At 39.0% G+C, this 6,887-nt stretch overlaps 1 non-coding gene across 1 annotated transcript; it reads left to right on the top strand.

Annotated features, from left to right (window-relative positions):
• Positions 1–6,466: 6,466 nt before the first annotated feature.
• Positions 6,467–6,570, top strand: LOC131484148 (U6 spliceosomal RNA). The gene has a single exon (XR_009248059.1). It is a non-coding gene; the product is annotated as a U6 spliceosomal RNA (small nuclear RNA).
• The last annotated feature ends 317 nt before the right edge of the window (positions 6,571–6,887 follow it).

Below are 6,887 nucleotides of genomic sequence, written 5' to 3'. Positions count from 1 at the left end.
AGTAGTCAAACCGCAGTAGGAGAAGGACTAGAGAGCAAGGTCAGCAAGTTAGAGTTTGTTTCTCTGGGAAAGAAAAAGTTGGAGCAAATCCAAGAGACACTTCAGCAACCACACCTACAGCACACAGTCGTCATTCTATATAGGTCTCATGGTTGAGGGAAAAGGGCAGGCAGATAAAGAAAATTACACTGATCCTACGATGAAGGGGAAGAAAGCTGTACCCTCCTTTCCTTCTTGGTTCTTCATCTGGTCTAATAATTAAATTGACACAATACGGATTAACAGGAGAAAAATAACTTCAGTATTGTATGCACTGAAGCCCCAAAGATAAATGACTCAGAGAAGTGGCCAAGCAGGCAGCTTTTACATCTTTTAGACAAAGAAACAATTATTTCTGAAGATTTGACAAAACAAAGGAATATGGGCGTGGGGTAGCAAATTAAGGAAGAAGTGACAAAGTTTGTGTATACAGCCTTCTCAGCCTCCAATTCCTTATCTCTGGTGATAAGGATGCCTTCTACCCTCTTTGTATAGGAATGCTACCCTCACATGGGAGCCTTACTTCCTACTTCAGGGGAATATGGAGGTCAGAGTGTCTTTCCTGCACTGGCTGTTTCCTAAATAACTTTAATTCAAAATAATCAATATGCCAAAGTGGTATATTTTGGGGTGGTGTATTTTGCTCCCCTCAATATTCTCCAAAAATAAGAAAAAGTAACCATTGGCTCTAAATATTGCTGCGTGCATCCAAGATACAATAGGATCAGGGAGGTCAGAGCTGCTAACTGCATGGAAAGAGGCCAGGAAAGGCCTTGCCACAGAGTGCCTAAGCCCATCATTGAAGGAATAGGAATTCATTAGGCAGACAAGAAAGACTTTTCTGACAGGAGGCCGTAAGAAAGTATGTTCTGTTTTAGGAACCTAAGTCAGAAGATGGGATGTGGCAGAGCATAAAAGAATTTCATGTTAGTTCTGTTTGGTTAGCAGTTCTCTTCAGTCAGGAGAAACAGAATTTTGCCAACTTATGCCAAAGAAAATAGGGAAAAGGAGAAGACAATTAATTAAAAGAATGTGGATAACATACAGAAGCAAAGGAAACATTAAATAAGCATGTCTTTGAAAGAATCCAAGACAGCCGAAGGGATCCAGGTAATGGTTGCGAAGGACAATCTTCCTAGAGTGCCTTAATCTATAATACATGTCAGCAACAGCTTGAAACAAACCACTTCCAACTACTTTCAATCTTTCCTTCTCTTTATTGAAAATTTCCAGGAGAAAATTGGCCTATCTTGGCCGGGAGAGCAGAGAGCTTCTTGAACAGCAGTCCTACAAAGCCTACAGGCACTGGAATCTGACTGGATCTGCAAACTAATAGTTGTATGGCTCCCAGGAGAACCGAGGGTAGATATTCCTCAGGCAAAAAGAGACCCATGAGAGGCCTGCGTGCTCTGTCAAGGAGTTTGGACTTTATCCTACAGGCAGAGGGAAGCCACTGGGAGATGTAAGGATGGAGGTGACCCATGCTTATGTTCTCTTTGGGAACACAAGACACTGTGGAACTGTAACAAATAAGATCATGTGGTTTTGTGTGTAGGTTACCTGTAACAAATAAGGTCATGTGGTTTTGTGTGTAGGTTACCATATATAAATACAAATCCTCATGACATTTATTGGCAGACACTATCTCAGGATGTTAGAAAGAGGAGTAAATTTAGAAATCATTGAATGAATCCAATTTCATTCTACAGGTAACTATACAGAGACTCAGCATCTGTGCCTTTCCTTGGGTCACAAGTCTACTTATCAGCATTCAGGATTTGGGACTAATTTTCTTCAATCATCAATGCCATCCCATCAAGCTGTTATGGAAAAAAAAACCCATTTAAAAATATCATTCTTCATGAAAGTATTGTGCTCTAATACAGATTCTGTGGTGCGTTTCATTATGTCTTTATAATATATAATATAGGGCTTTTCCCTCACCATTATTAGAATACTTAAGAAATAATGGTGCCTTCCACTATCTTTCACTGTTTTATTTATTTAGCCAGGAGCTAGTAAGTATCAGGCACTGTACTGACTGAAGGCACAGAGACAGTAGTAATGACATTGCTAATAATGACATGAAGGATAATAATGGCCATTATTTACATAACACTTACTTGGTGCCAGACAATATTCTCAGTGCTCTTCATATAGTAATTCATTTAATCATCATAAAAACTGGTAGGCTGGAATGGGGAGTAATTATTTATGGGTTCAGGATTTCTTTTTGGGACGATAAAGATGTTCTAAAACTAAATTGTGGGCATGGTTTCACCAACTGTAAATATGCTAGAAAACACTGACTTGTACATTAAATGGGTGAATTTTATGATATATGAATTATATTTCAATAAGGCTGTTAAAAAACAGTAAAATCCAAGACATAGATCATGCAGATAGTAATTTGAGGCACACAGAGGTTATATCATTTATCGAAGGCCACAAAGCTACTAAGTGACAGGGCTGCGATTTCCCATACAGGCTGGGATTTGACTACCCATACAGGTAGTCAAAGAGGCAGAGTCCGTACACTAAATAATATACAGTCCTTGACCTGGAAGAACTCACAATCTGGGGCATCTTTAGAAACATGAGGCATAAACATCTTGCCCTTGTATCTAAATTATGCAGATCCATTAAACACACACTCAGAAAAAAAGGAGAAGTACACAAAGGAAAGCCAATAGCTGACAGAATGCCAAATATCTGTCGATGCATCGTGTCTAAAGCCTGATTCTGCTCCTGATGAGGCTGATGGAATCAGGAAAAAGTATCAAAAAATAAGCTACATTGGAAAAGAGGATGAAGAAGGAGGTTTCTCACTGTCCATTAACATAACAAGCTAACAAAGCATAAGAGACTGTTAAAAACTGAGAACAAACTGAGGGCTGATGGGGGGTGGGAGGGAGAGCAGGGTGGGTGATGGGTATTGAGGAGGGCACCTTTTGGGATGAGCACTGGGTGTTGTATGGAAACCAATTTGACAGTAAATTTCATATATTAAAAAATAAAAAAAATAAAAATAAAAAACAAAACATAACATAACAAGCTAAAGCTTCCCTGTGTGTGTGTGTGCCTGTGCATGCGTAGGCATTTGACCACTCGGGTGTGTGTGTGTGTGTGTGTGTGTGTGTGTGTGTCTGCCGGAAAATTCCCCTCCCAAAAGGCATGCCGGTTCTCCATCATATACCCGGAACCTGGTGGGGCACATGGGAGATAAATGGATGATGATGAATGAATGACTCTCAGCTAGTTAAAGAATAGCTTAAACTGATCTCCAACTTCCTGGACTTTAGAGTGGCTCCAATCTAGACCATAAGTAAGGGAAAAGATCTGCACTGGAGGCGGGCAGGCATTAAATGACTATTAGTCACTTGGTGAGTGCGTGGCTTAATGAGGTCACAGCTCCAAGCCTTTATAGGTCTGGTTCTCACAGAAAATCCTTTTGAAGAACAAACTATCATTGTGTTGAAAATGTATTTAACCGGTTATGAAAAGGACCGGGTAAGAGAAAATGGGTGGTTGAGCTCAAAATCTATTCTACTGCAAAAACAAAAAAACAACAAAACTCAGTACATTCCTAGCAACAGTGATCTAAGAGCAAAGCATTTTCCTCAGTGTACACTGAACCTGTCAATACAACCAAGATGCAGCAAGCAGGAATAGAAGATACCTAAACCAGAGTGCAGTGCCGACATTTCAGTTCCACAAATGGGCAGACGTTGCTCAAAATTTTTCTCAAGAGCATTAATGCTCAAGGACTCTGCTAACTGCTGGATAAATAAGTCATGACCTCTTGTGCTGAAGGAATTCACAGAACAGGTGTTTCTACCTCCTCCAAATTTTTAGAATTTCTGTGTTATCACTTAGTTGAATATTCTTCACATTGGGTAACAAATTATGAATGTGACATTCCCCAGACCCCAAACAGGATTCTTCTCATCTATGAAAAACCAAAAGAGCTATGTGAAAACTACTAAGGTCAATTTTCTTACTCGAGTTCAAACAAACAAAAAAATACTAGTTATCATTTAAATGACAGAGCAAATAAATTTTAAATAAGGTAATAAATACCAAATAATTCATATTTAGTAGCTTTTTAACATTTAAAGAAAAAAGATATACTTTCTTCTCAGATCTAATTCCTCCATCTGCCACAAACTTTATTTATTTACTTTTTTAAGTTTATTTATTTTGGGAGACAGCGTGCAGAGGAGGGGCAGAGAGACAGAAGGAGAAAGAGAATCCCAGGCAAGCTCCATGCTGTCAGCGCAAAGCCTGATGCGGGGCTGGAACACAGGAACCGTAAGATCAGGACCTGAGCCGAAACCAAGAGTCAGACGCTCAACCGACTGAGCCACCCAGGCACCCCCATCTGCCACAAACTTTAGACATTCTTCTGTTGGCTTGCTTATTGTATGTACCACAGGCTGGGGAACCAAGTGGTTAAGAGCTAGAATGTTCATACAGTGTATTATCCAAATCACAGCACTTCTGCGAGTGAATAAAATCACAATAATTACATTGGGGCAACAGAAGTAACCTGGGACCATCCCAGGCCAACTGAGACATATTGTCACCCTATTAAAAGCTTCTGATCTGATGTCAGAATTTGATGCTGGGCAGGGAGAAACAATTGAAAGCTTTTGAATAGTGTTGTTAAATGACCATAACTTCAGGAAGTTTAGTCCAGAAGTGAGTTTTGGCTGGAACAGACCGGAAAGAGACTGAGGATAGGAAAGCCCATGAAAACGTTCTTAGGGCGCTAGGAAAGAAACAATAAGAGGCCCAGCGAGGATGGTGTCAATGAAAAGAGAAAACCTATAGGAGACGTCGGCAGTTGAAGAAGTCAGATAGGTTGTACTACTTGTGCAAGTAGTTAAAAAACATTACACACATCTCAAAGGACTTGACAGGTCAACGACAGGCATAGCAGAGCACCTGATAGTAGGAAAAACCAAGGGAGCTCCGATTCTAGGGAAAAGCTGTTTGCTCCCTATCTGTTCTCATACTTCCTGTTCATGTCAGTGCCAGGCTCACAGGTGTGCGCTTCATGCCAAGGAGAAGGGGAGCCCTCCACAGACCGCTTGCTACCATGTAAAGCATAGGTAAGCCAAGAGCTTCCTTCACTGGTAGGGTAATAAAATGCCACCAACAATTGCTCCAGACACCACTTGGTGGCACCAGTACCCTGAAATGATTGAAATGTAACCTGCTATTCTAGATCTTAAACGGGGAAACTTTGCACTCATAAAAAAAAGTCTTCGGCCAACCCTCAAGTTCAATTTTTTTCATGATTATCTGACTTCTTCCAGAACTTTCACATCCTCCTTTATCTCAATCAATGGAAATCCTGAAAACTAGAAGATGAGAATGTTTTATTTTAATGATTTCTTGTCATTTCAAAAATTCCTTTGTAGGCATATACACATATAATTTGCATAAATGTGACCACACCAGATGTTTCTCATGTTAGGCTTTTCCTTTCTTGTTTATTTGCCTCATGCACCACCCCTATAATTCCTCCTTACCCCCTTCCAGACAACCCATTTAACAACCTAGTATGTATCCATTCATGTTTGTTTCCATTACCATATGACATTATACAAATGCATGTACAGACAAGAGAGATATAGACAGAGACAAATGTATACCTGTAAAAGTGTTTTAGATCAATGATTTAGAAAATGGGCTCTTATAATTTACTCTTCTATACATCTTGCTTTTCTCCCTCCACAGTATCTGATGGTAATCCTTATAAGCATGTAGTATTGTTCCAATTCACTTTTTTGGGAGGTTGCATAATATTCCATGGTATAGACATACATTAATTTATTCAACCACAGTCCGTTATTAAAGGGTACTCACTAGATTTCAAATTTGTTGTTGTTGTTTTGCCACAATACATAATGCTGCTGTGGAAATCTTGCGTTTATATCCTATATAGTAGTGTTCCTGTCTCTATAAGTTAGATTCGCAAGAGAGGAAGGATGGATTGAAGGGTAAGTATATACTTTCAATTTTAAGAAATGTTGCTAGATTTACATTCAAAAAGGCTCTTTAAAATCCCCATTTCCACCAGCAATATATGAAAGTGCCCTTTTCCTCACATCTCCACTAGTGATGTGCAATGTTGCTTTTTTCTTTTGCCAGCCTGATGAATATAAAGTGAGATAACACCATTATTTAACTTTTTGTTTTCCCGACTAGTTGTGATTTTGAGCATCCTTCCAGGTGTTTTAGACATTCTGATTTGATTCTTCACAGCTCTTGCCCAAAGCAAGGATATTTTACAGGGGGTTTTGCTTAGTAAATAAGCTATAAAAATATTGCTAAAATATTATAGAAAATAGAAAAATAGGTTTTATCATGGTCGCCATTATCTATATTTGATATCTAACCCCAAAAGCACTTGGGTGCGCGCTTCAGCAGAATCTATACACTGAAATTAGAACAATACAGAGAAGATTAGCATGGCCTCTGTGCAAGGATTGCATGCATATTCGTAAAGCATTCCCTATTTTAAAAATACATTCATACATACATGCATACATACATAAAAGCACTGGGATGCCAGAAAATAATCTTGTGAGTACTCTTCAATTCTGGAATGTCTACTCTAAGGGCAGATGTTGGTTATTCTTCTCTTCATAAGGAATTGTCTCACTCTGAGTGCTCTGCTTCTGATTGGACATTCTACTGCTGTATATGTTTAAGTAGGAGTTGGTATTAAATAGAACCAGTCCCATTTATTTGAGTGTCATTCAAAATACTTGCTTTAAAAAAAAAAAGAACAAAAATCAGTAGGGAAAGAAATTGTATTTTTAAGCTTCTAAGAAGAT

This window comes from Neofelis nebulosa, chromosome 8 (assembly GCF_028018385.1).
Source record: "Neofelis nebulosa isolate mNeoNeb1 chromosome 8, mNeoNeb1.pri, whole genome shotgun sequence".
NCBI classification, from domain to species: Eukaryota; Metazoa; Chordata; class Mammalia; order Carnivora; family Felidae; genus Neofelis; species Neofelis nebulosa.
The sequence above is the reverse complement of the archived record's forward strand: the minus strand, read 5'-3'. Positions and strand labels throughout refer to the sequence as shown.